The sequence below is a fragment of the Vicugna pacos genome, chromosome 14 (genome assembly GCF_048564905.1).
Source record: "Vicugna pacos chromosome 14, VicPac4, whole genome shotgun sequence".
NCBI classification, from domain to species: domain Eukaryota; kingdom Metazoa; phylum Chordata; class Mammalia; order Artiodactyla; family Camelidae; genus Vicugna; species Vicugna pacos.
This window is the reverse complement of record NC_133000.1, coordinates 18,514,749-18,539,856: the sequence shown is the minus strand read 5'-3', so window position 1 is coordinate 18,539,856 and position 25,108 is coordinate 18,514,749. Positions and strand designations below refer to the sequence as shown.

General features: G+C 39.4%; 2 long non-coding RNA genes across 5 annotated transcripts in view; one reads left to right on the top strand and one right to left on the bottom strand.

Moving 5' to 3' along the window:
- The window catches only part of LOC107034072 (uncharacterized), a 38,962-nt gene extending 17,174 nt beyond the window's left edge, over positions 1 to 21,788 (top strand). For all 3 annotated transcript variants that reach the window (XR_012080014.1, XR_012080013.1, XR_012080012.1), the window contains 6 exons: positions 452 to 510; positions 3,896 to 3,964; positions 8,679 to 8,799; positions 19,029 to 19,115; positions 20,605 to 20,687; positions 21,019 to 21,788. This is a non-coding gene — a long non-coding RNA (uncharacterized lncRNA). The remainder of the gene's footprint in view (positions 1 to 451; positions 511 to 3,895; positions 3,965 to 8,678; positions 8,800 to 19,028; positions 19,116 to 20,604; positions 20,688 to 21,018) is intronic.
- On the bottom strand, positions 19,645 to 23,295 carry LOC140701132 (uncharacterized). Of its 2 annotated transcripts, none has more exons than XR_012080016.1 (5): positions 23,022 to 23,295; positions 21,948 to 22,068; positions 21,670 to 21,741; positions 20,094 to 20,223; positions 19,645 to 19,876 (listed from the first exon to the last, which is right to left on the bottom strand). It is a non-coding gene; the product is annotated as an uncharacterized lncRNA (long non-coding RNA). The 2 variants fall into 2 exon arrangements; XR_012080015.1 differs by having other exon boundaries at positions 20,156 to 20,223.
- Between the last annotated feature and the right edge of the window lie 1,813 nt (positions 23,296 to 25,108).

Here is a 25,108-nt window from a genome sequence, read left to right as displayed (position 1 = left end):
CCAAACCATGAACCAGTAAAACCAACATCTCATGCAGGATCAGGACTGAATTCTAATTCAGCTTTCTGTCTTGAATCACTCGCCCACCACCCCAGAGCTGGTGCAACTGGGCTGTTTTGAAAGTCTGGCGTGCTCACCAGATACTGGCAGCCAGCCGTTCTCTATGGAGATGTTTGTTTGGTGCTTAAAACACGCAAGACTTAGTATCTTTGGTAAAGCAGGAGAATAATAAGAGTTTCTTATTCATAAATGATGATCCTTTTATGACCAAAAAAAAGTCAATAAAAAACTCAGTTGGAAACCAGACCTTTTTTCCAATATGAATAAGAGTTCAGTTATTTTCTCACTTAAGCTTTGGGATTGCTTCTCTCTTTTTGGACAGTTTTGTATCTCATTTCCAGTACAGATGTCTATTGCCTTCAAGGTTTTTTTTTTTTTTTTTCCTCAACAGAGAATTTAATCCTTGGCAGTGAAAAGAAAGACTCCCAGGGGGCAAGTCAAGGTGGCCAGGTAGGAGGGACTAGCCAAATTGAAAGAGTTTGATTTGAATTGAAAAATCCTTTAGTCATGCCAAAGATATGAAATCATCAAAGACACAAAAATCTTGCACAGTAAAATCAGAGGTAAACCTCTGCCTTGCAGGAAACACATTCTCTTTTCATTATTCAAAATTGTGATGTCAATCCCACAGTAGCTTATCCTTGAATATTACTCTCACCTTTTGGAAACCCTCCACTGCTTTACAGCATGATTATATTTGCTCCTAGAGAGCTGAGATGATTGAATGCTAATTTGCACATTTCTTCACATTTAAACTAGAATTTTTTGTCCCCAGTACTCACTGTTTTAGGATCTGAAAATATATTCTTGGTGGCTCTCATTCCAGATCTTAATTTCCATTTATTTTCACTTATCTTCTTCCTCGACTATATTAGGTAGAGCTCTTTGGTTGCAAGCAACAGTAACTACCTCTGGTAAACTTAAGCAAGAAAGTGATTTATTGGGCAAATTGGGAAAGCTCAAAGGATTAAGGAGAGAAGGCTGAAGAACCAGTGTTGGAAAGGACTGAACCAGCCAGCTCACATGAATCTCCACAGCATGAACATCTCAACAGCTGCATCTAGAAGGAATGATTCAGATTCCAGGAAGAGAGCGTTTGACTGATTTAGCTAGGGTCAACTCTTCTGTCCTTGGCTGGGGAAAGGCAGCCCTCTTCTGAGCAATAGTCCCACCAGATGGTATCCAAAAGAAAGGATGTCATCGCAAAAAAGTAAATGGGGGATGCTATTACTGAAAGGACGTGGACTTAAAGCTTAAAGAAATAAATGCAAAATAACAAAAAAGTCACTGGGTACTTACTATTCCCTCCCCTTTCCACTTTACTGTTTCTTCTACTTTTGTCTACATTTTCCTCTCTCCTTTTCTCCTTTATCTTTTCTGTCTTTCTTGCCACTTCCTTTTCTTTGCCCTTTAAAAGTTATTTGTTATCTTGGCTGGAATTTTTGTCATTGTCCTTGCTGCTTTACTAGAGACCCTACTATCAAAATTGCATCACCTGAACAACTGACCCCTGTGGGTAATTGGTGTTAGCTGAGTAGGAAAATGTCTACATGGTATGACTTTTGAAGACATATTCCTGAATGTATCCTTTCTAACTACCAGCTCATTCAGCTGCCTACATTATGCCTAGAATTTAGTGACTATAAATTAATTTCTGTAACTAAAGCCACAAGGCTTCAGGAATTTGCCATTGAAAGGATATTAATCTATTATTTACTATTTCCATGTTTCCATGAATTCAGTCAACCTGTTATCAGAGGAAGCTAGGGAACAGCCCACCTGGCCAACATAAATGTGGCAGAGTAAACTGGGCATTTACTATGGAGGTAGAGGTTATAGGTCACACTTCAGATCCACCTCTTTCTGACTGTGTGAACTTGGTGAAAGTATTTATCTTCTTCAAGTTTCATTTACCTCATCTGTGAAATGGAGGTAGAAGTCTTACCACATTTGTATGATATGAAAAGTCAATGATGATATTTGCAGAGCACTTACCACACTGCCTGGCATATAACAGGTGTTCAGTAAAGGTTAAATTCCTCCTCCTTTGAACAATTATTTAATGAACACCTACTATGCCCTATACACTATGCTAGATGCTAGGGGTTTTAGACTGCCTGTCTCTAGACTTCTTCCCTGTAAGTGGGAAATTAACTATTTAGTTTAAGCCACTATTTAAGGGACCTTTATTTTTTTAGTATCTATTCAGATTTTAATAAATTGATATATTGCTTAGATAATATGCTAAATGCTATGGGGATTACAAAATAAACATATCATCCTTTTAGTTTAGAAGTTTACATTACATAAGATTCATGCAAAGTTACTTGAGACTCATAGGAAATAAAGTTGGAGAGGTAGTCTGGAGCTAGATTACACAAGATCTTCTGGACCATTGTAAAGACATTGCACTTTTATTCTATTCATGGAGAGTTTCGGTGGCATAATTTGACTTATATTTTTAAAAACATCAGATTTCTCAGTTCTGGCATGGTAGACTGTGTAATTTGAACAAATACTTCCACTGAGAACAACAACAACAACAACAAAAACCCTGGACAAAATGTTTTCTTAAAAACTTTCTTGAAGGCATTGGAGAATAAATAAGTCAATTAAGAACTATAAGGTCAAGTTCCAAGAGAAATAAAAAACATAAGCCTAGCAATTAGGGGAACTTTTCCCCGATAGAGCCATTCACCAGTTCTGGAAGAAGTGGCTGAGGCTGAGAAACCAAGTACTGTTCTTGATAAGCTGGAGAAAAAACTGAAATCACAAAGAGGTGGCTGATACACCTGGTAAACCATTCAGGCTTTGGACTGATACTCCAGGCTACGCTATAGTAGTAAGGGTGAACTGGGAGTCAACTGACCTTCACAGGGATGACTTCCAGCTTCACATCATTTTAATTATGATATTGGATTGACAGATTGCTGCCTGTGGAAGCAAATTTCTCTCAAAACATCTGGCCCCCAAAATCGCCAAGTACACGAGAAGGGACATGGAAGAAACCTAGATAAGCCAGAGAAAATAGGAGCAGGTGCACTGGGCCTCCATCCAGCACGTCTTTTAAAATGGCTGTATTTGACATGTCACTATTCCAAAAATCAAGATGGAGATTTTGGAAGTGAACTGAAAACCTAAAAACAAGCCAAACAGGAAATTTATAACTGAAAAATACAATAACTAAAATGAAGGATTCAGTGGAAGAGACTAACAACAGAGTAAACAAAGCTAAAAAGAGAATTAGTGAACTGGAAGATGGAGCAGAAGAAAATACCCCGAGTGGAGAGAAAAAAAGGATGGAAAATACAGAGCAGAGGGTAGGAGACAGAGAGCAAACAGTGACACTGTCCAAGATACATGTGACTGGAACCCTAACAGGAAACAGAGAGAGAGAATGGGACAGAAGCTATAGTTGAAGAAACAAGGGCTCATAATTTTCCAAATCTATGAAAGACAGTGACAGATTCAAAGATCCCTATGAACCCAAGCAGGATAAAGAAAAGAATTCCACACCTAGATTCATCCTCATTAAATAAAAGACAAAGAGAAAAATCTTAACATCATCTGGAAAAAAAGGAGCAAAAAATTTCAAAACAAAAAGGATTAGACTTACAGCTAACTTCTTCATGGTCTCATGGAAGCCAGAAGAAAATGAAATAATTAATTCAAAAATTCTGGAAGAAAATAATCTTCAACCTAGAATTATATATCCAATGAAAATATCCTTCAAGAATGAAGCTGAAATGAATATCCAGACAAGCAAAAATTGATAAAATTCAAATTAGCAGATTCACAGTAAAGAAAATATAAAGGATTTTTTTTTCTTTGGCAGAATGAAAATGATTCCAGATGGAAGCCCAGAGATGTAGGACTGAAAAAAAAAAAAAGAGCAATAAGAAAGGTAAATATGTGGATAAATATAAATATTGATTCTATAAAATAACAATAATTTCTTGTGGAATATGAAATTAAAATATAACAATAGCATTTAAGTCAGGAGGAGGATAAATGAAGTTAAAAGGTTCCAAGTCTCTTGTGTGGTAACAGGGTAAAAATGCCAATTAATATTTTTAAAGAATCATTCTTGCTGTCATGAGGATTATAGAACTATGAGCAAGAAAGGCAATTTAGACAGAAGCATGAGATTTATTTTAAGTGAGAAGTAACTGAGATCAAGAGGTTGCAATAGCTTGGATGCACTGTGAGGTGTGCTTGAGTGCACTAAAGCACTAGAAAGACTATAAATATAAAAGCAAAGGATGTATTCCAAAGAATACTAGGTGCAAGAATTAATATCTCCTCTACCAAATTTCCCCCTTTGTTACCTGTGTGCTATTACCAGAGTCAAACTAAGGACAAAAGAGTCCTGGCAAAAAGACAGAGGACTCCTGAGACTCATACAAAGGGGCCCTACTGTAGGATGCAAGAATTCCTAGGTTAGAGACAGTTCCACTTCATTTTCCTATTCAAACCCTCCACAGACCCACCATTGTAGTGGTGCTTTGCCATGCTACTGTAAAAGATCAAATTTTAACCCAAAGATACTCTTTCTGAAAGACCTGTAATTTCTCGTTTTATTGTTTTGTTTGTTTGTTTGTTTTTGGCGAGGGGAGGTAATTAGGTTTTTTTAGAGAAGGTGCCGGGGATTGAACCCAGGACCTCGTGCATGCCACTTGATTCTGTCATTTCTGCTCCTCCATCTATTCCAAACCAGCCCATGCTAAAATGTTTTCTTTCTGATATGAAAACTATAGAGCCTTCTCATTCTTTTCATTTCATTGTCTGCAGGGATTAAAGTACAAATTTTAGGTGAGAGTGTCTTCATCAATTTGATTTCTGTACCTAGTTGCTTCTGTTCCTATTAGCTGTTAAAAAGATTCATGCAGCACTATACCTCAAGGAGGGGAAGTCTTTTTCCCTTCTCTGCCAAAAAAAAAAAAAAAAAAAGACTTACAGCATCTGCCTTTAAAAGTAAAATTATCTTTGCCTTGCTGTGGAATTTGGAGGAAAGGATTAGTGCTTCCTCAAGGATCTACTTTATTATCCTCCCCAAAATTTTTCTATGTTTTTTTTAATATACTGCTTGCAAATGTACTCTTCGGCCTCAGTAAATGCAACCAAAGCTAACCAGTGGCTGCCTCATTGAGGTTTTGTTGTTTAACTGTTTTGTGTCCACTTAATATGTGGATTTTAAAGATAAAATGGTTATATTTTAAACTATCTCAATAAATTCTAGTTATATGGGATTATCAAATTGTATGGCTTAAAGGCTAGGGTCAAATTATAATTATTTTTGGCCTAATTATGAATGAATTTTGCCTAAAAGTAGAAAAAAATTTATTACCTAATAATGAATAATAAAATAATTTTTTGTCTAAGTAGACATTGTTCTTATATTTTATATTTTAATTTATAAGTGATGTTACACATATAAGAAATTAGTTAATGAGGTTTTTTCCTTATATTATGAAATAGAATATAATGCCTATCAACCTCTTCAAGGAAACAGATTTCCCCAAAATGCTTAATAGTGTGAATTGAGGCCTGAGGAAAGGCAGAAAATCTTCTAAATTCAGAATCAGTGAGGAGAGTTTCTTTTTTATTCTGTCTGTCCCGTTTTACTGTCTGAAGTCATTATTCCTTTTTCATTGTCCCCTTCTGGAAAGCAGAAAAAACAGTGCTTCCTAGAAGCCCTTAGGGAGACTAGGTTTAATTAAGGTCTGAAAAAGCACATTTGAAAGTGAGGAATATTAAACTAGAAATAATTTGTGAAGTGTTTTACCCCAATCTGTGTATTACATGTAGTTGAAAGAAGAAGGGAAAAAGTAGAAGAAGAAAAGTAAAGAAATCAGGGGAATTTGAAACCTAATTTTCAGTTATCAACTGCAATCAGGAATAGGGTTCCCTGGGCACCACTTGATGAGATGGGATGTGAGGCCCCGTCGGCCATTAGACTGTTCTGGAAGATCCAAATGAAATATTCCTGTAGACACTGCTGTGGAAAAAGCACGTGGTCATCACATATAACTGAGTGAGTCTTGCATGGGCAGCAGAAAAATGATGAACAAAAAGCTTGCGCACTCAAGTCATGTGCATGTGTGAGGTGACACTCCACGCCAGCCAGCCACCAGAGGCAAACTGATGAGGTCATCCTCTTATGTCACATGCCATATTTCCGGCAATGTCTATTTCTTCTTGTTCTCTTCTATAGGAGAGGCTAAAAGCCATTTGTTTGAAATCTGTATCTTGTACTATCGTCATTTTATTTTTGTTTTCTCCTTGATTTTCTAGTTGTTTTCCACTCTACACTGAAGTGAAGCCTCAGAATTAATTTATCAAACATAACATCCATTAGCGGGGTCACTACTTGAGAACAGCCCAATTTTTCAATATATCTGTCAATTTCTTAATTGAGGAATTGGCAGCCATAGTATTTGAAGTCATGGTAGTATTGAACCAAAGGAAGATGCTGTAATCCAATGAAATTTTTGAACCAGAAGAGGCTGGTATTTAGTATCACTTTCATGTGTACTCATTGGTATCCAGTGCATAATAAAGGGTTCTGGAAACTTGGTTTATGGGTCCCTTTTTGGATTTGACTTTCTTGTTTCAAGAACAGTCCCAACCTGTAGTTGGCAACTTTGCACTGGCAAAATATCCCTGTCTACTCTCAAGACTGTTTCCATGAGATTTAAGCAGGCACATATATTTACATTAACAAAGATGTAAATAAGCAAGAAAATAATTAGAAATGAAGGACAATCATGGGTTAATACTCAGTTTATAAGAAATTATCTAAAATAGAAATTGAACGGTGCTCTAATTGTTCCCGAATATCCTAAACAATAGTATTTGGTTTAGTAGGGAGAACACAGGAATAGGACTGAGAAGTTGAAACTAAAGTGTATGTTTTAGAGGACCTTCACTCACTTGAATGTCTTCTGTTTTATCCCCCTTAAAGCTGAGGGAATAAGAGTTTTCAAAACCTAACCTGAGGGTTTCAAATTTTCTAGTTTTGCATGAAAATGTTCTCATCTCTCACTTTGTTACCTAAAAAACTAATACAGCTCTCATAAAACAATCCTTCACAAATTATTTACCCTCTGAGGAAAGAGAATATCCATAGTCCACACAAATGTACACCTTAAAGCAACTGATTTATCATCATATACCTTAGGGACATCCATAAAATGTCAGCACATATCAACAAGATAACTGTTGGCAAAGAAATGCTGGCGAATTTGCATAAGATTCTGGATAGTCTATCTAAATTCAACTTAGAACGTTCATTAGAAAGAAGATAACATGATGCCTCTTCTCACTTTCAATATGCAAAAGAAAATTTCATAAAATGATTTATGCGGTCATAAAATGTGAGATCTTGTGACCCTTTAAAGCAATCAAGAGCAATTAACACTATTCCCATACTACTATTTACTTTCTGTACACACCAGAGACCAAAAGTCTCTAAGAAAGTATATAAATGTCATCAGACACAGGTTAGTGAGTTTTAATTTTTTTTAATTATTTTCATTTCTGTTCAAGAAACTGTTCTATGACTGTGAGTTTGAAAATGACTGTGAAGTTGACAGAAGAGTATGATTTACCAAAGTTAATTAAAGCTTCATTTTTATTGGTTTAATCATTATTTTTTAGGCTAGACCTTATTTTTATATTGTAATGAAGTCTCTCTAATAATGTAATTGGCTGTAACCAATTACTTAGACAACTAAAGTCCTTATTTTAAAAAACCGCAAGCAAATTGTTACTGGTTTTTGTTTTTTGTTATTAATTTTAAATTGTACCACAGGAAAGGGAAAAGAGTATCTCTCTGGTTTACAAAATAAATTGCTCCCTGGTCCCCAGGAAAAACGAAGCTGGAAATATGCCATGTTGGGTGCAGCCAGGATCAGTTTGTAACTGAGACACAAAAATCCTGGCTTATATTTCTAATTCCAGCATTGACCTATCCCACAAGAATCTCACCCTGCCTGTCTCCCTGTCTCAGTCAAATAGGGTTATTTCCACTTGTTCAGATGTAGAGGCACAAGCTTAAGTCCTGGAAGCACCAAGCAGGAACCATGGCAACCTTGAGCAATGACAAGATTAACACGTCTTAAACAAAAATGGAACCCCTCCTTTCAGCTCTTAGCCCTGAGAAGAAATATTTACATCTTGGATTTCAATCCTATGAATGCAAATCTTGTCTAGTTATTTACAGGGTGTAACACATTTCATTTTCATTGTTATTTCAATGAAAATAGGTTGAGGAATAGGAAAACAAACAATTGCTTGAGCAACAGTGGGGAGGCAGGAAGGAGCGTGGTGTATTTCAGAAAGAATGAAAACCTCCTGGCCAAACTTAAGAGTTTGTCTAGAAGAGTGATGGAACTTGAGGCTGGAAAAGCAGATTGAAGAGATGACAAAGAGCCTTTGAACTTCAGACTGATAATGGCAAAAAACATTAACGCGAGTTTATATGACGCTAAGTGTATCAAGCATAATGCTTAGACTTCACATGGGTTATTTCATTCATCCTTCACAAGCAGGGCTGTGAATCAGTCAGCATGCACCCGTTACCATGAGAACTACTGTTTCTTATCCCCTTTTTACAGAGTTTGGAGAACTTCGTTAACTTGCCCAAGGTTACGTAGCTGCTGAGTGGCAAAAGCTGGTCTTGACACCCAGATCACTCTGACTCCATAGACTGCCAGGAGCTTGGATTTTATGCTACAGGTTTGGAAAATTTTCTTTAAGTTTTCATTTTTGTCAAAATTATATATGCAAGAAGGATCAAACAGTTCTTCAAAGCTTATTATGAAAAACAATAATCTTCTCTCTCTGTCCCACCATTAATTTTTTCCTCCCAGAGACAAGTTCTTTTAACTCTTCATTATTATTATTTTTTTATTTACCTCTAAATCCTTAAATAATATTACTGGACTGCTACTGAAATAACTACAGCTTCTTGATTTTTCAGCATTACATATTATCTATTTCTATTTATTATACAAAATAAAAATTTAGCTTTCTCCATTTCTCTGCCTGCACCACAAACAGATATCCTCCAAACAAGTATGTAATTTTGTTAAACAATATTCACTATTTACCATGATTTCGACTAGATAAATACTATTTATAACTGAGCCAAGTAGTTCCAACTGACATTGTTACTTTTCCTTTCTCAAGTAACCTTTTGTTTTTCCTGGATTTAATATTTTTCTTTTCTTTTTTTTTTTTTAAATTGCTTAGTTTTCAACCTCCAAACCATTCCCAAGAGGTGTAACTCTCCTCTTAATCAGTTCAAACATGCCAGGTGCCCTATTAATTTCTTATGCGTGGAGAGTCCTCTCCCAGAACCCTCTGACCTGACTCAGCTTGGCCTGACCACCACCTCTGTCCAGGGCGGCCTTGTCCTGGGATCTCCCCTCACCATTCTGCTGACTGTTCTTTTTGCCCCTCTCTTTTCTTAGATCCCTTGATTCTTGAATTCCATGTCCTCCTCATTCTCTTTTTACTCCCCTTTTTTGGAGGAATACATCCTTCACTCCTTGCTGAGAAAAGTTGATGAGAAGTGACTTTTTGGAGAAATTTCATTTCTGAAAATATCATTCTTCCACCCTTAAATTGGCTAGGTTTGGTTGGGAATAGAATTGAGTTAAAATATCATTTTTCATTAGAGTTTTGAAGGCGTTGTTCCATTGCCCTCTGCTGCTGCTGTTGAGGGGCCCGGCAAGTCTGACTCGTGATCATTTGTATGTAATCTGTCCCCTCTGCCCCGCCTTCTGTAGACTTTACTTTCCTGTCTTTATTTTCTTACATTTCATGATGAGGTGGCTTGGTGTGGATATAGATTTAACCACTGGGCTGGGAACTTGATAAACCTTAAAGAATCTGGAAAGTTTTATGACATTTAAAGCTCAGAAATGTTTTGAGTTATTTGTCTGATAATTTCCCCTCCTCCATTTTCTCTGTTCTCTCTTTCTGGAAACCTCATTCAGATGTCAGTCCCCTGTCTCTCTCTATTTTTTTTTTTTCTTGCCTACTTTCCATCTCTTTGTTATTTGGTTTTACTCTCTTGGAAATTTCCTCATCTTTATCTTATAACTCTCCTACCGAGTTTTCACTTACGTTTATAATTTTTATAATTTCCAAGAGTTCCTTTTTGTTCTCTGAAGTCTTTTTTTCCCCCAGTACTTTCTTTGTTTCATGATTGAGTTGTCTTCTCCTATCTCCCCGAAGATACTAATGATAGTGTTTTGTTTTTGTTTCTGGTTTTTTTTTTTTCTGTCTGTCTGAATTGTTTTTATTTTTCCTATGTGACTTTCCTCAGATGTCTACTGATTCTTGATTGACTATTCTTTCTTTAGCATGGGGCATTCCAAAAGGGAGGTGTGTTCCATAAGTGGGCCTTGTTGATGGCGGGCTTTGGTTTTGGGGTGGTCTGGTTGGGCAGTTTCTATGGGGAGTGTGAGGGCTGAATTTTATGTGTCGACTTGGCTAGGCTATGGTGCCCAGTTGCTTGATTGAACACTACTCTAGACATTGTTGTGAAAGTATTTTGTGGACGTGATTAACGTCTGCTTTAAAGGTGTTTACCCTCAATCATGTGGATGGGACTCATCCAATCAGTTAAAGACCTGAAGAGCTAAACACTATGTCCCAGAAAAAAGTAATTCTTCCTTAAGACCATAACAAAGAAATCCTGCCTCACTTTCCAGCCTGTTGGCCTGCCCTATAGATTTTGGGCTTTCTGGCCCTTATGATTGCTTGAGTCAGTTCCTTAAAATAAATCTCTTAGTGTAAATTACGCATAACCTATTGATTCTGTGTTTCTATGGAGATCCTTGACTGGCACAGAGAGCCTCTGTTGTCTGTATATTTAGGCTTTTCCTCTTGACCTAGTCAGATTTTTTTTTTTAAAGGCTCTCATAGTCTCTTAACTAAGAAGTCAGCCTGGCTACTAGTAGGATAAGGCTGAAGGATTTTTCTTAATCCTTTGATTTCATTGTGGTACCTCAAAACTTAAACTGTGCCTGGAAACTTCCAAATCAGAAATCCTCTGGTTTCCTCTCTCCAGATGGCAAAAACCCGTTTCGTGAAAAATTGTGACCTTCACATGGAGGAAGAGAGGACTTTAGGACATTACCTCCTGAACCTCTGAGTCCATTCACTTGGAAGTTCTTGAATAGTTCTTTTAAAAATCTATTTCTCTATAAATTAATTTAAAAAGTTTTAAGAGTTTTGGCAGAATTTTTGTTATATTTCAGTTTCCCTATGAAAATAGCCTACTTTCCCCTCATTCTGTCTCTTTTTCTTTTCAAAAGACACATCTGATAAAGAACTGTTCAAAACTTACAAAAATTCTTAAAGCTCAACAATAAGAAAGCAATCTGATTAAAAAATAGGCCAAAGCCCCTAAACACACATCTCATCAAAGAAGATCTATAACTGGCAAATAAGCATTTGAAAATATTCTACACATTACATGTCATCAGGGAAATGTAAGTTTAAACAATGAGATACCACACACACAAATTAAAAAGGCCAAAATCTGGAACACGGATAACCCCCAGTCCTAGCAGAAACTCCCATTCATTGCTAGTAAGTAGGCAAAGTGTCACAGCCAGTGTGGAAGACAGTTTGGTGGTTTCTTATAAAATGAGAAAAATGTTTCTTCCAATACATTTTCTTGTCAGAGATCCAGCAATTATGTTAAAAACACAAGTCCACACAAAAACTTGAATGCAGATGCTTATAACTTTACTCATAATCGCCAAAACCTGGAAGCAACCAGGATGCACTCCAGGAGGTGAAAGGATAAGCAAGCTGTGATACATTCAGACGATGGGCTGTCATTCAGCGCTAAAAAGAAACGAGCTATCATCAAATCATGAAGACATGGAGGAACCTTAAATGCATGTGACTAAGTGAAAGAAGCCAATCTGAAAAGTCTACAAACTGTATGATTCCAACTATATGACATTCTGGGAAAGGCAAAATGATGATGACACTAAAAAAATCAGAGGTTTCTAGGGTTGCAGATAGGGAGTAGGTGGCGGAATGAATACATAAAGCACAGAGGATTTTTAGGGCAGTGAAAATATACTATATGATACCATAATGATGGGTTTATGTTATTACACATTTGTCTAAACCTACAGAATATACAACACTAAGAGGAAGCCATAATGTAAACTGTGGGCTTTGGGTTATTATGATATGTCAGTGTATGTTCATCACTTATAACAAGTGTACCGCTCTGGTGAGGGATGTTGAAAATGGAGGAGGGAGGCTATGCCTTAATGGATGCAGGGCATATATGGGAATTCTCTGTACCTTCATCTCAATTTTTCTGTAAACCTAAAATTACTCTAAAAACATAAAGTCTTATTTTAAAAAAAACAGACATCATATGAAAGTAACAAATCTAGATACTAAACATTGAAACAGACTATATTTTAAACACAAAAAGGAACTGAAGAGTAAGAATTGGAAAATGAAGTAGATAAAGTACATCTCCAAAAGGGAAGCTGTCCCTGGCCCCGACCCCCCAATCTGCCTGCACATTTTAGATGACAACAATTCCATTCTTCTAGAGGACAGAAATCTAGGAGTTATCTTTAACCCCCTTCTTTTGTTCCTACCCCATATCCCATGTGCCAGGAAATCTTGTTGGCTCTCTCTGTTTACCCCTCCAGTGCCATCACCCGGACTAAGCATGGTCTCTTGTCTGAATTGTTGAAATAGCCTAGGAATTGGTTTTCTGGCTTCTGTCCATACCCTTTACAGTCAATTGTGAACACAGGCACAAATGTGATTCTTTTAAAAATAGATAAACAATAGTTTTCTTCTGTATAGCACAGGGAACTATATCCAACATCCTGTAATAACCTATACTGAAAAAGAATATGAAAATGAATATGTGTATATATATGTGTGTGTGACTGAAACATTATGCTGTACACCAGAAACTGACACATTGCAAGTGACTATACTTCAATAAAAAAGTTCAAAAACTCCACATTTTTCCTTTTTTAGCTCTTTAAATGTATCCAGTAATTTTAATGCCATTTGTTGAAAATGCAGTTTTCCACATTTGAATTGATTTCATATCTTTGTAAAGAGAAATCAACAGTATTTGTGTAAGTCTGTTTCAGAACTCTGTGCCACTCTCTCTCTTTTTTTTTAATGGAGGTACTGGGGATTGAACCCAGGACCTTGGTCATGCTAAGCGCATGCTCTACCACTGAGCTCTACCTTCCCCCTTCCCTCGTTCTCAGTACTTACCATTTTAAAAACAGAAGCCATGAGCTGTCCCCAAAACCTGTTCCTTTCCTCTTCTTTATTACTCCTCATAAATTCCTAGGATTCTTCCAGTCATTCTGTCTCAAGCACATGGACTCTTCTTTCTTCCTTTTAGTCAGTTGATCAACAGATTCCTTCCTTTTTCTTTTCTCAAAGGTTTTTCTCTTTCTTTTCCTTCTCTTTGCTACAATCATATTTTAGAACTTTAACTTTCTCCCTTTTGGATTTTTGTGTGCCCTCCTGACTCCAGGACTTAAGTTTCTGTCTAATTTATCCTGTATTTTTACAGATGATCTGAGCTTCCTAAAATAATGTTTTCACCATACTGCTCCCCTTGGCAAATACTCTCCTATTAACTTCTGGTTTAAGACAATGGATTGAACACACATTTACTTCCCAAACCAGTTTCTTCCCCAAACTCTGAAAATGACAGGAAAAGGTTAAAAATAAATAAATGTAAAAGATGGGCTTACACCCATGAAGACAAACATCATCAACATTTCAAAAGCTGTAAAGCAGATGGATGAGCGACAACTGACTCAGTAGACTTGTGAAAACGGAATCCGAAACCAGCAGCGAGGAAAGTCTAGAAGTGACCTGATTTATGCCATAAAAATCTCTGAAATGCTTAAGAACTGGAATCACAGGCACCTGGGGCACTGACGATGAGTGCGCAGCTAAGGAGCGGATTATCTGAAAGTCTGTGTAAGAAGCTAAAAGACCCTCAAATCCTCTCCACTACTGAACACAGCAGACAACTCTTCCTTCATTCATTCCAGCAGCCGTTTCTGTCTTACCAGGACACTGAAGGACTTTTTCCTCTCCTTTCTGCACAGCAGCATCAAAATGTAGGATGTTTTCCCACTTTAGAACACGACATGTGGTAGTAAATGTATTATCTTTTGCCAGAGCTTGGCAAGGGTTTTAGGACTATCAGGAAGAATGCTTTGAGAGGACAACTCCCCAGGGCACATCAGGGCCTGGGCCAACTCCAGCCTGGAAGAGACGTTCCATGGACAAGCTGTAGTACAAAAAATGGTCCAAGCTTCACCTGCATGCAGGCAGGAGCTGACTCCAAGGCTCACAGTCAGGGAAGTGGAGTGAGTGGAGCCACTGGCCAAGGATGCACATGGGCTGGTTCTCAAGAGCCAGAACTCCAGCCTGGCGGGAGTCAAATTTAAATCTTTCAGCACTTTAGCACCTGGAGTTGATTGTCACAAAGCCCTGTTGGAGCCATACTCGGGTGTCTAATGGAATTTCTATACGGCCCTTCTTTTACTTCCACTGAAATCTTACTTTTTGGCTCGTGCATCTGGACTTGGCGTTGCTCAGTGAACATGCCATCCTGGTCGGAAACACTTCCCTTACCTAGTTCTGTCTCCTAAGCTTGCCAACTGTCCTTCCCAGGGTAGCCCTGACTTGCCTCATTTCTCTTTATCCCTCTTCACCCTTCTTGATGCGTGGGCCGTGACACAAGTCTAGCTGAGGCGAAGGGGAGTAGAGGAGGGACTTACTATTTTCAGCAAAGTGGGCAGAGCCTGAGGAGAACTGGGAAGACATCAGCTAACCAAATGCAGTAGAAAGGAAATGAGACAGATTTTTAAACATTGCCAAGCAGTGTAAGCATCCAGGCGAAGGCTGACAACTAAATCTGTAGTGGGCTCTAAGGAGATGGTTCTTCATTTATCATCTGGGGAAAGGACTGGAGGAAGCAGAGTGGTCCAGCAAATCCCAGATATATATAAACATGTGAAAAAAGTCACCAAAATGTTAATGACAGTTATCTCATGGGTGGGATTTCAAGTTTTTTGCTTTCTTCTTTATGCTTTTATGTATGTAAATTTTCTAAATAGGCAAATAATGTGTATAATTAGGGAAACAGGCTATTTCTGGTGAAAGAAAAAGTTTTTTAATAGGAGAAAAAAAGTCGCCCAAGACTCGGGATAATACAAGAGTACTTCAAGGCATCAAAGAAGAAAGAAAGAAAGAAAAGGAAGGAAGGAAGGGGAAAGAAAAAAAGAAAAGGAAAAGAAAAAAAAAGGGTAAAGGTAAGATTGGATTATACTGGACAGGCAATCAAATATCAGCAAAAAGAACTGATGGACTGAAAAAGTTGAGGGACTGGCTGTCCCAGTCAGGACAGCCACTAGGCTATATAACACATTTATGTAAACTTACAGAAAAAAACACCACTCAACCCCTTGATACCTCTGTGCAGTGCACGACCTCCACAACTGTACCAGATCCAGTGAGGAAGACAGGAATTCTGACAGGAGGATGATAAAGACTGTGGAGAAGAATTAGCTCAATATGATGATGTAGTTCCAAGAACTAAAATAAAATTCTGAGAAGCCAGTGTTTAAAATGATGTATTCTTATGGATGTGAGAGATCCCAAGGATATTACAGTTATCTTTTGTTGCATAACAAACCATCCTGAGAGCTAGTGGCATAAAACAACAAACATTTTACTACGCTCATGATTTGATGCATCAGGAATTTGAGTGGAGCACAGTGACAATGGCTCATCTCTGCTCCTTGAAATCTGAGGCCTCAGCTGGAGTGGCATAAATAATTGGAGATGGCAAGGATATCTCTACTGGGGCCAAATGTCTGGAACTTCCTTTCCTCTCTTTGGAGCATCTGATGGGAATGGGAAGTCCAAGATGGCTCCTTGACTCAGGTTCAGTGCTGGGCTGGGATGGCTAGAATAGTTGAGGGCTGGCCAGCATCACTCTCTCTCTTTCCACAGGTAGTCTCATGGTTAGTTCCAATTCTTACGTGGTCACTGGTTTCCTCTAAGGAGAGAGAGTTCCAAGATAGACCATGCCTGTTTTATAGGCAGAAGCTGTAAGACTTCTTATGACTGAGTCTTTTATTTAAAATAACTTTAAAAAATTTTTTTTACCTTTTATTTTTCTTTATTTTTTAATGGAGGTACTAGGGATTGGACCCAGGACCTCGTGCATGCTAAACATGTGCTCTACCACTGAGCTATACCCTCCCCTTCTCATGACTGAGTCTTGAAAGTCACAGGGTGTCACTCCTGCCATATTTTGCTGGTCCAGCAAGTCATTAAAGCCATCCAAGATTCAAGGGGGAGAGTAGGAACTGATTCCATCTCTTGATGAGGAAATGGCATGAGCTTATATGGAGGGGAAGAGCTGATAGTGGTCCTCTTGGAGACAAGCTACCAAACTGGTGCTAAAAGGAATCATCCAGAAGGAGTGGATTCTGGGAAATGATCCTTAGGGAGTGGTTTACAATCTAAAAAAAAAAAGTGGCAAGAATTTTAAATGGCAAGAATTAAAAAGTAGGAAAGCAGAGAGAGGTTGAGAAACCAGTGGTTTGAATGTAGCTTTCAAGTCTTCTTACCTTTCCAGCCTTCCATGCTTCAATCAGGCTGACCCTCTTCTGGTTTCCCAGGTTAGACTAGGTTCCTAATATTTAGCCAAGCGTATTGTTTAGATTGGGTCCTTTAAGAAGGAGACACCAAGAGAGAATTAGATACACAAGAGATTTATTAGGAGAAATGTCTCTGAAGGATAAAGGGGAGGAAGAAAGAGAAGACAAGGAGAATTTTCAGATGAATCTGGTGCTTGTGAAGAGGAGGGGCAAGGAAGAAGGCTTGGAGAGGAAGACTCTCGGATGCTGGATGACTGTAAGAAAGTTTCAGCCAGGCTAATGGGGAGTCCTCAGGCCACAGATGCCCATTGAAGAGGCCCCCATCTTGCAGGAATGGGTCTGCATTAGTTTCCCTGCCATGCTCAGTCATAGACTCAGAGTATCCCATGGGAAGGATGGTCTTGGCATGAGCTCAGGGGTGGGTCCAGAATGGCAGCCCCTGGAGCCATCAGTCAATTATGCTCCCTAGATTAGGAGAACAGAACCATATATTGGCCACTTCAAATGTGGAATCTTATCTGGTAAAAAGTTGCTTCATGAGGAAGGATTGGTCTCTCTGCACAACACCATGTGCTATAATGCTCTGTATACATTAGGATTGCTTTTAGCTGCAAGTAACAGAACTCTTAGGTAAAACTGGCTCAAATGAAGGGAGGAGGGATACATTAGGAGTTTGGGATTAACAGATTGTATAAAATAGGTAAACAACGAGGCCCTACTGTATAGCACAGGGAACTACAGTCAAAATCTTGTAATAACCTATAATGAGAAAGAATATATATATATATATATATATATATATGTATGTATAACTGAATCATTATGCTGTACATCAGAAACTTATACAACATTGTAAATCAACTATACTTCAACTTAAAAAAAGTAACTCAAAAGAATGAGCATCTTTTTTTCTTCATAAGAAGGCTGGTAATAGACAGCTTAGGCCTTGGCTCAGCAGCTCAACAATGACAAAGTCACTCTCTGTATTTCGCTTGATTTTTCCCTTATACTTCTCTCCTCATAGTTGCAAGGTACCCATGGCATCTCCAGATACCACATCCACATCCAAAGCAGAAAGATGGGGAACCCAGGCAGGTGGTGTGGCTAAGTCAATTTCCTTTTAAGATTTTATAGCAACACCACACACAGTTCTGCCTCGATCTCATTGGCCAACTCTGGATTACATGGCCATACTGGATGAAAGAAAGGATGGGAAGGTTGGGATAAAATTGTCTTGTGGGCTTAGAACAATCTTGATCCATCACCCTGGCTGGGGACATTACTACCCTGAATGAAACTGGAATTCTGTTCCCAAGGAAGAAGGAAAGAGATATTGGGTAGGCAACCAAGAATTTGCCTTGTCCTCGGCAGTGGAGTTGCTAGTCTCATTCCTGACCTGCACCAGGGCAGAGGAAGAAGTCTGAAGGTCTGCATTGTTCCTCAGAGTCATTCCATCAACAAACAATTATTGAGTAGGGCTGTTTTCCTGCACAGCATGAGGTGCTAGGTTCTGGAAGAAACAACTGCCAGTTCCTAGCAGAACTGAAATAGTGCACCTCCCAGTGCCTAGCAAAGTGCAAATATTTGTTTTATAATGAATGAACGAAGCAACTCTGATGCTATAATTATACAAACAAGGCAAAAGTGTTAAAATAAGGACTCCATATTCTCCCCTTTACTGTCTTAAAGTATAATTTTACATTCTCCGTCACAGCCTATCCTTTACCATAACCTAGAGCAGCAGTGTCCAGCAGGACTTCCTGCAAAGATGGATGTGTTCTATATTTGCACTGTCCAATATGATTGCCAGTCACCGTATGTGGCTATTGAGCATGTCAGATGTGGCTAGTGCAACTGAGAAGCTGAATTCTTAAACTTCATTTAATTTTTAATGCCTTAAAATTTAAATAGTCACACCTGACTCACACCTGAATCAGCACAGTTTTAAAAGGCTTAAGTATTATTAATAATGTAAATTAGTAAAGATAAGAATCTATTGTTAATCCATTCCCTACACTTCAGTTAATATTGGAGCAAGTTGAGATCACCTTAAATTTTTTTCCTCCAGTAGTCTCAACATCTACACATTATTGCTTTTTAAATGAAGTTCTTTTATCAAGTCTTTTCAAGTTTAGAATTAATTATTTACAGGTGTCAAAAGTAGGTACCACAGATCTGATAAGAAATATGGATTTGGTTTATTGCATTTTTGCTTGTTTGAAGTTGACAATATTTTTTTTATGATTCAACCAGATTCCAGATTCGGGCTCTTAGTCCCTGTGTGAGAAAGATTATTTTCCATTTGCAATAAACACATATTCGGCTTCTCCATCAAGAGTGGTAAGTTCCTCCTGTGCGATGCTTGCTCTTTGCCCTACATGTTAGGCATTTAACCACTTACTACCCGTGAAATTTCCCAAATAGCTGTTTTGCGTTGCCATCGAAATCTTGTTTTTTCATTTTAAATGTATGGATACCTCATCTCCCCGATTTTAGATCTAAACTCAAGATATAAGGGCAAGATACAATTCAGGTTTTGGTGAAAAGAACCCTGGCCTTCGCGTCAGGTTATGGAAATTTCAACAATTTTTTCTGAGCCTCAGATTTGTCATTGGTAAAATGGGAATGATAATACTGAGTTCACCGAGTTCTTACAGGCATCGAACAGTGCAAGTGAAGCTCTTGGTGAATGCTAGAGTACTCAGTCACTCCTAGATTCTCTGTTTCTTTGTGTCCTTCAGGGCAAGACCATAGTAAGAGCTAACCGAATAGTCATTGAGTGAGTGAATGAATGGATATAGAAGACTGAAACATTATAGTTTTCAATGATTTTTTTTTTTAAACCAGCAACTGAATCTAGGTGGCTGAGACAACTTATGGATGTGGTCCTGTGGTTACTTACTAACCTCCTCAATGCCTGATTGGCTGATCGCAAGGCTGGATGAGCCTCTAAAGTGTGTGTCTGTTAGAAACGCCTTTGCCCAGGAGCAGTAGAAGATCTACCTTCCTTAAAGCAGTTTAAACAAGAAGCTCAACATCCCATTGTGTGGCCAGTGGCTCCTCTCGTGGCCCCCAGGGTTTACAGCAGTTCCGGGTATCACCTGCGAGTATAAAGATGTCCAGCCAATGAAAAAAGTGTGTCCTCCTGTGTATCTTTTTATTTTAATTAGCGAGGAAAAGCTTTCCTCAGGGGGGCTACCTTCCCTGAGCCCTCTGCCACACGAACAACACCTGTTATCCTTTCTGAGCCATGCTGAACTCAGACCTTACTCTGCTGGGGCTCCAGAGGGGTGTCATAGATGGGAAAGCAGCTCTTACCTTCTTCCAGGTCTGCAGGTGTATCAGGCAGAGGAGAGGAGTTGGCACATCTTACTTCTTACCTTTCATTACGCTTCCTGGAAGGAAGGAGTCCTTGGCTTTCCAAATTTCCAACATTTCTGCGTCTAGGCTGAGAAGAGATGAAATAGAGGAAATTGGGAACCACCTGAGAACAAAGGCACATTATCATCACCACCAGCAGCTTCATTGTCGTTATTACTGTCCTTATCATCACGGGTGGGGGGAGGGTTTGAGAATCCCACTTGTAGTGTCACTGTTCCAGCTGGGAAGAATCACCTGGATCAACATGACCTCCAGCCATATGGGCTCTGGGTGGGCCTCAACCTTTGTTCTGAAGGGACACAGAGGACATCTGCGTGAGGGACCCACTCCCCTGGACATCCAAGATGCTTTATGGCTTCAGGCACCCATAGGGCAGGCTGTAAGCTATGCTCAATCCCACCCACATCCCACCCCATGAGTTGTGATTTTTTTCTTTTCTTTTGCGCAGATGATCACACACCAATGACTCATGACATCAGGGCTGAAATCTACTGCTTTAGGATTTACAGTCTAAAGGAATTAATAATGCAGGTAAAAATGCTGTCAACATTGCAGAGAACAATATTTTTTAAGTGAACAGACCTGTCAGGCAATTCTGTTATTTACTGGTCATAAGCAAGTGCCCATGGGGAAGAAATAGTAGGTAAACATAGGGTTCCTCTTAGAATAAGAAAAATACCACGTCTCATCAAATAATTCCAGAAATGCCTATTTGTTAATATATACTCCATGTTCTTAGCATCTACAACTAGCCTGATTGATAACATTTGGCATTAGTAACTGAGCCACTCAAATAAATGTTGGGTGATGGGTTTACATTAAAACACAAACTGCTTTTTCTAACCACCAATGTACCTGTCAGCGGAGGGAGGCTGAAGAGGGATTTGAGAAGGTGAGCTGCCCAACTGGAAGAAGGCGCAAGGAGCCGACATGGAGCAAAACAGCACTTTACTGCAGTACAAGCAGGTGGCACGCCCGCAGCAAGCAGGTGGCAGTGGCACTTTCTTCTAGTTCAACAAGATGGTGCGCCCCCAGCGTGGCGAATTTGTCCTTTTTGATATATACATAGCTCTTCTGCCCGCGCATGCGTATTGTTCATAATATGGATTCACGCTACTGGCGCATGCGTACATTTACCCCTTACCAGGTGCGAGCTATTGTGAACTTTGGTTTGGGGCCCACGGCCTACTCACTTAAGGCTGCCGATAGTACCTTACTCTCCTTACTTCTTATTTAATTATTAGTTGACATGGGGAAGGGGAGAATCTACTGAAAAAAATATTTGTCATGTATGCTCAGTTAAAAAGTCAGATTTAGCCATTCTGAATTGCATAAGTCATTTGCATAACTTGCATAATTATTATATAAGAGTAACGTTTGTAGGCTTGGTGCAATGACCTTTGCACTGCATGCAATTAATAAAGCCTTAATAATAGAAATAATAAAGCAAATTTCTCACTGGGAGTTAATCTGTTTTGGTATGATAACTATCTTCAACGCAATTAGGTCTTACATGAATTTTTTCAAATATGTCTTCACTTCCAGGTATCCACACTGTACCACAAATAGAAGAGAAGTAGATTCCCTGGGGAAAAAAATGGAATTAAAACATGAAAATCTGTGCAATATGAATCACTGTTCTTTTCTCTAATAAGCAAAATAGAGATTTCTCTCTTATTGTTAAAGATTTTTCTTATCAGGGCTTAAAATACCTTGAAACCAAATCACACCTTTGCATAAAGCTATACACTTTGATACAGCCTGTGTCCTGGGACTTAGAAATACACAAACCTCCGTGAGGATTTTCATCTGGTCCTTGTTAGGTGATGGTAATTCCTGCCTCCACTCCAACACCCCTCTGCCACGTGCTTCGCCTCATTTTAAACATCTCTACAGACACCTAGAGTAAAAACTTCATAAGGAAAATTATTTTTATTCAGTTTGATTTTTTCTGTAATGTGGGTCAAAGAAGAGACTGTTTAGGGGAGGGTTGGGGAGGGACAAGAACCCTTCATTTGTGTTTATGGTAGATGAGTGGAGAGTGGGGATTTCTTTTCTCCTCTCGGGACAAGAAGAGCCCTTCTCCTCATGGCCACCTCCTACTCCTCAGTGCCCAGAAGGGAGCCACTGGCCCCAAGGGTGATGATGCCACTTTGGGGAAATGTCTCTGAACTCTGAGAGATTTACCTCTCCTGTAACAAGACCACTGCTAACATCTAGGTGGCACCACCATGTGTTTCCCATGAAGGACACCAACATGCACCTCAGTGGTATAAAGGTTATTTTAAACTAAAGACATCTGAACAAACAGCAGCCACAGAAAGAAACCTTTACAGAAGGAAACTTCTTTTGGGGACTTAAGCCAAAACTCCCCAAAAATACAGCCATCATAAATCCCCTGTCCAGGAGATTTACAGCTGGAGAGAAGGCTAAGCAGTATCACTGGGATGGGTAACTGCGTAACAAACTTTATCTGAAACTGTCAGACCTTCCCTTTGTTCTTCTACAGATGCTGTCTCCCCTCCCTCGCTCTCCCCTATTTAGTTGGTATATAAACCCCTATCTCTCGCTGCTCTGGGAGCCATTGCATCTAAAGGCTCTGGTGAAAGTAAATGAACCTTGTCTTTTCTCCTGATAAGCTGAACTCAAGTTGGAAGAGGACATTTTTCCTCCCAACAGCATTCTCTCACTTATCCCTTGCAACAACCCTCCTGTATTCCCATTTCCCAGGTGAGAAAACTGAGCCTTGGAAAGGTTAAGAAGGTTTCCCAAGGTCACACTGTAGTTAAATGGCAGGTGGAGTTTGAATGCTGATTACTTGAAAAAAATGAAAAACACAGCCAATTTTCCTGGCATGTTACATACACTATGCTGGTGTCTTGGAACAGCCAGGTGATGGGTTCTGTTTCCCTCTTCTCCTTGGATGCTTGGGGCCGTGATGACAGAGCTGCTGCACCCAGTTGGAGGCAGCAGCCTGGTCCAAGACAACTCAGTGAAAGGAGGTTTCAGAGGAAGCTCAGGTGACATATAAGAGCCAATTGAACACTGTGTTGTGTTAGTACCCGTGGTCAGTCTGCAAGGAGAGAAGGAAGAGGGAAGAAAGGTGCCACATATAAGCAAGGTCATGCACCAGCTTAGAGGCCCAGTCTCCCTGTGGGATGGTTCTTGGACCGGCGAGTCTCAGCTTTATGACACGTCTCATGACACCCAACACAGATGAGCTTCTCGGGCACAAAACACTGGAGTTGCCATAGAGTGATTTCCATGACTCCTTAGTAACCACCTGCCTCCCCAGTCCTTTCCCCCAGGAAAGTTTATTAGAATGGACCTGAGCGAGAGTCATTTTTCAAAAGAATAACCCTTAATCTACTCACATGTATTTAGTAATAACAATGATCACTACTAATAAAATCTCTCCAGCTTTATTATTAGCAATGTGTGTGACACAGATTTCACAACTGGTCCTGATACCCCAGGATGTCTCAACCACATGGATTATAGAAAACCAGTAGTTTGATTGACCAGGAAATAGTTTGCACCGGGGTTAATCCAGTAATCTAAAAGAGAATGAATGGCCACCAAAGGTGGCAGTTACACCTCCCCTCCTTTCCCACTCTGTGCTCTGACCTCTCTGGGCATCTTCTCCCAGCTCGTGTTCCTTGACACCTTAACATGCAAAGACAAACCCCAGCGTGAAGATGTATCACTTGCATTGAGCTGTTACCTGCTTCGCTAGTCTTGAACATGGAGGAGAAATTCGGCAACAAAATAAACTTATCAAGTCACTGATGTAGGCCTATGAAACAAAGATCAGATTTCAATAATAAAGAGGGAAACTTGGGAAAGTCTTAAATTGAGCAATGGCTTGTGTGGCTCTTGGGGCTGCCTCTGCAGAGGTAGTGAATCATCTGCCTGAACAATCAAATCGATTTCCATGACCTTTTCCTTCCGTTGTCTTTCTCCTGTGGTCCCTCCTCCCCTCCTGTAGGCAAAAGGATGATAATGGGGTCATTGCCTTTATAAAATAAGCACTAGTATAAAGCAAGTTTCTAACTATTTGTTATTAAAATGACATCCTCTGGGGAAATTATATTTCGATATCCAAACTGAAATGTCACTATTTGGTATTATTGCTGATTGACAGCATCTTCATGTGTGTCAGTTTATCTGACGTACTGTAGTTTCTAGTACCTTGTCTCATGGAGAAGGCAGAGTAAATTTCCTCTGAAAGGAGGAAAGTGTTCGTTTCTGTATCCTGGGTGGGTGGAGACGGGGGAAGGATAATTTAGCCGATTAAACGTTCACAAGTCAGTTAGCTGAGCAAAATATCTGGTGTCTTCCAGAGCATATGATAGTCGTGTCTCCATTGACCTGGCCAGAAATTAATATACTCAAAACTTGGGTGATTTCTTCAAGTTCTTTGATATCCTTGGAAACCAAAATAGACCCTGTTGTTTCTCAGACCCATCCAGATTTCATTGTACCTGCAGGAGAGGCCCACATCGTTGGCCTTCTCAAGTTTCTCTTTGAAGAGACAATAGACAATCCTTCCCTGAAGGGAAGTGAGAATGAGTCTGCCTCTCAAGTTAAAAGGAGACGGGAGGTGTGAGGGAGGTCAGGGAGCACAACTGCAAAGGCTGCGGCTGAACTCGAAACCCAGCCAACCGATACGTGTCAACGTTGACTGTGCTTAAAAGACAGAAACCCCAAACCCAGAGGTCCTCACATTTCAGGGAAAATGAAGTACCTTCCTTATTTGCCTTCAGCAATCACTGTTTTCACAGCAGCATGAAGCTTTCTCAGGACTAAACTTTTCTTGGCTGTGAGCAGCCATGGCAGAGTGAATGATTACCTGCTGAAGCAGGGGCTGGTCATCTACTTTGTGATTTTTCAGGGGCTTTCCTCTAGGGAGCCTTCCCTGTGCTTCTGTCAGAAGCCAAACACCCCCCTCT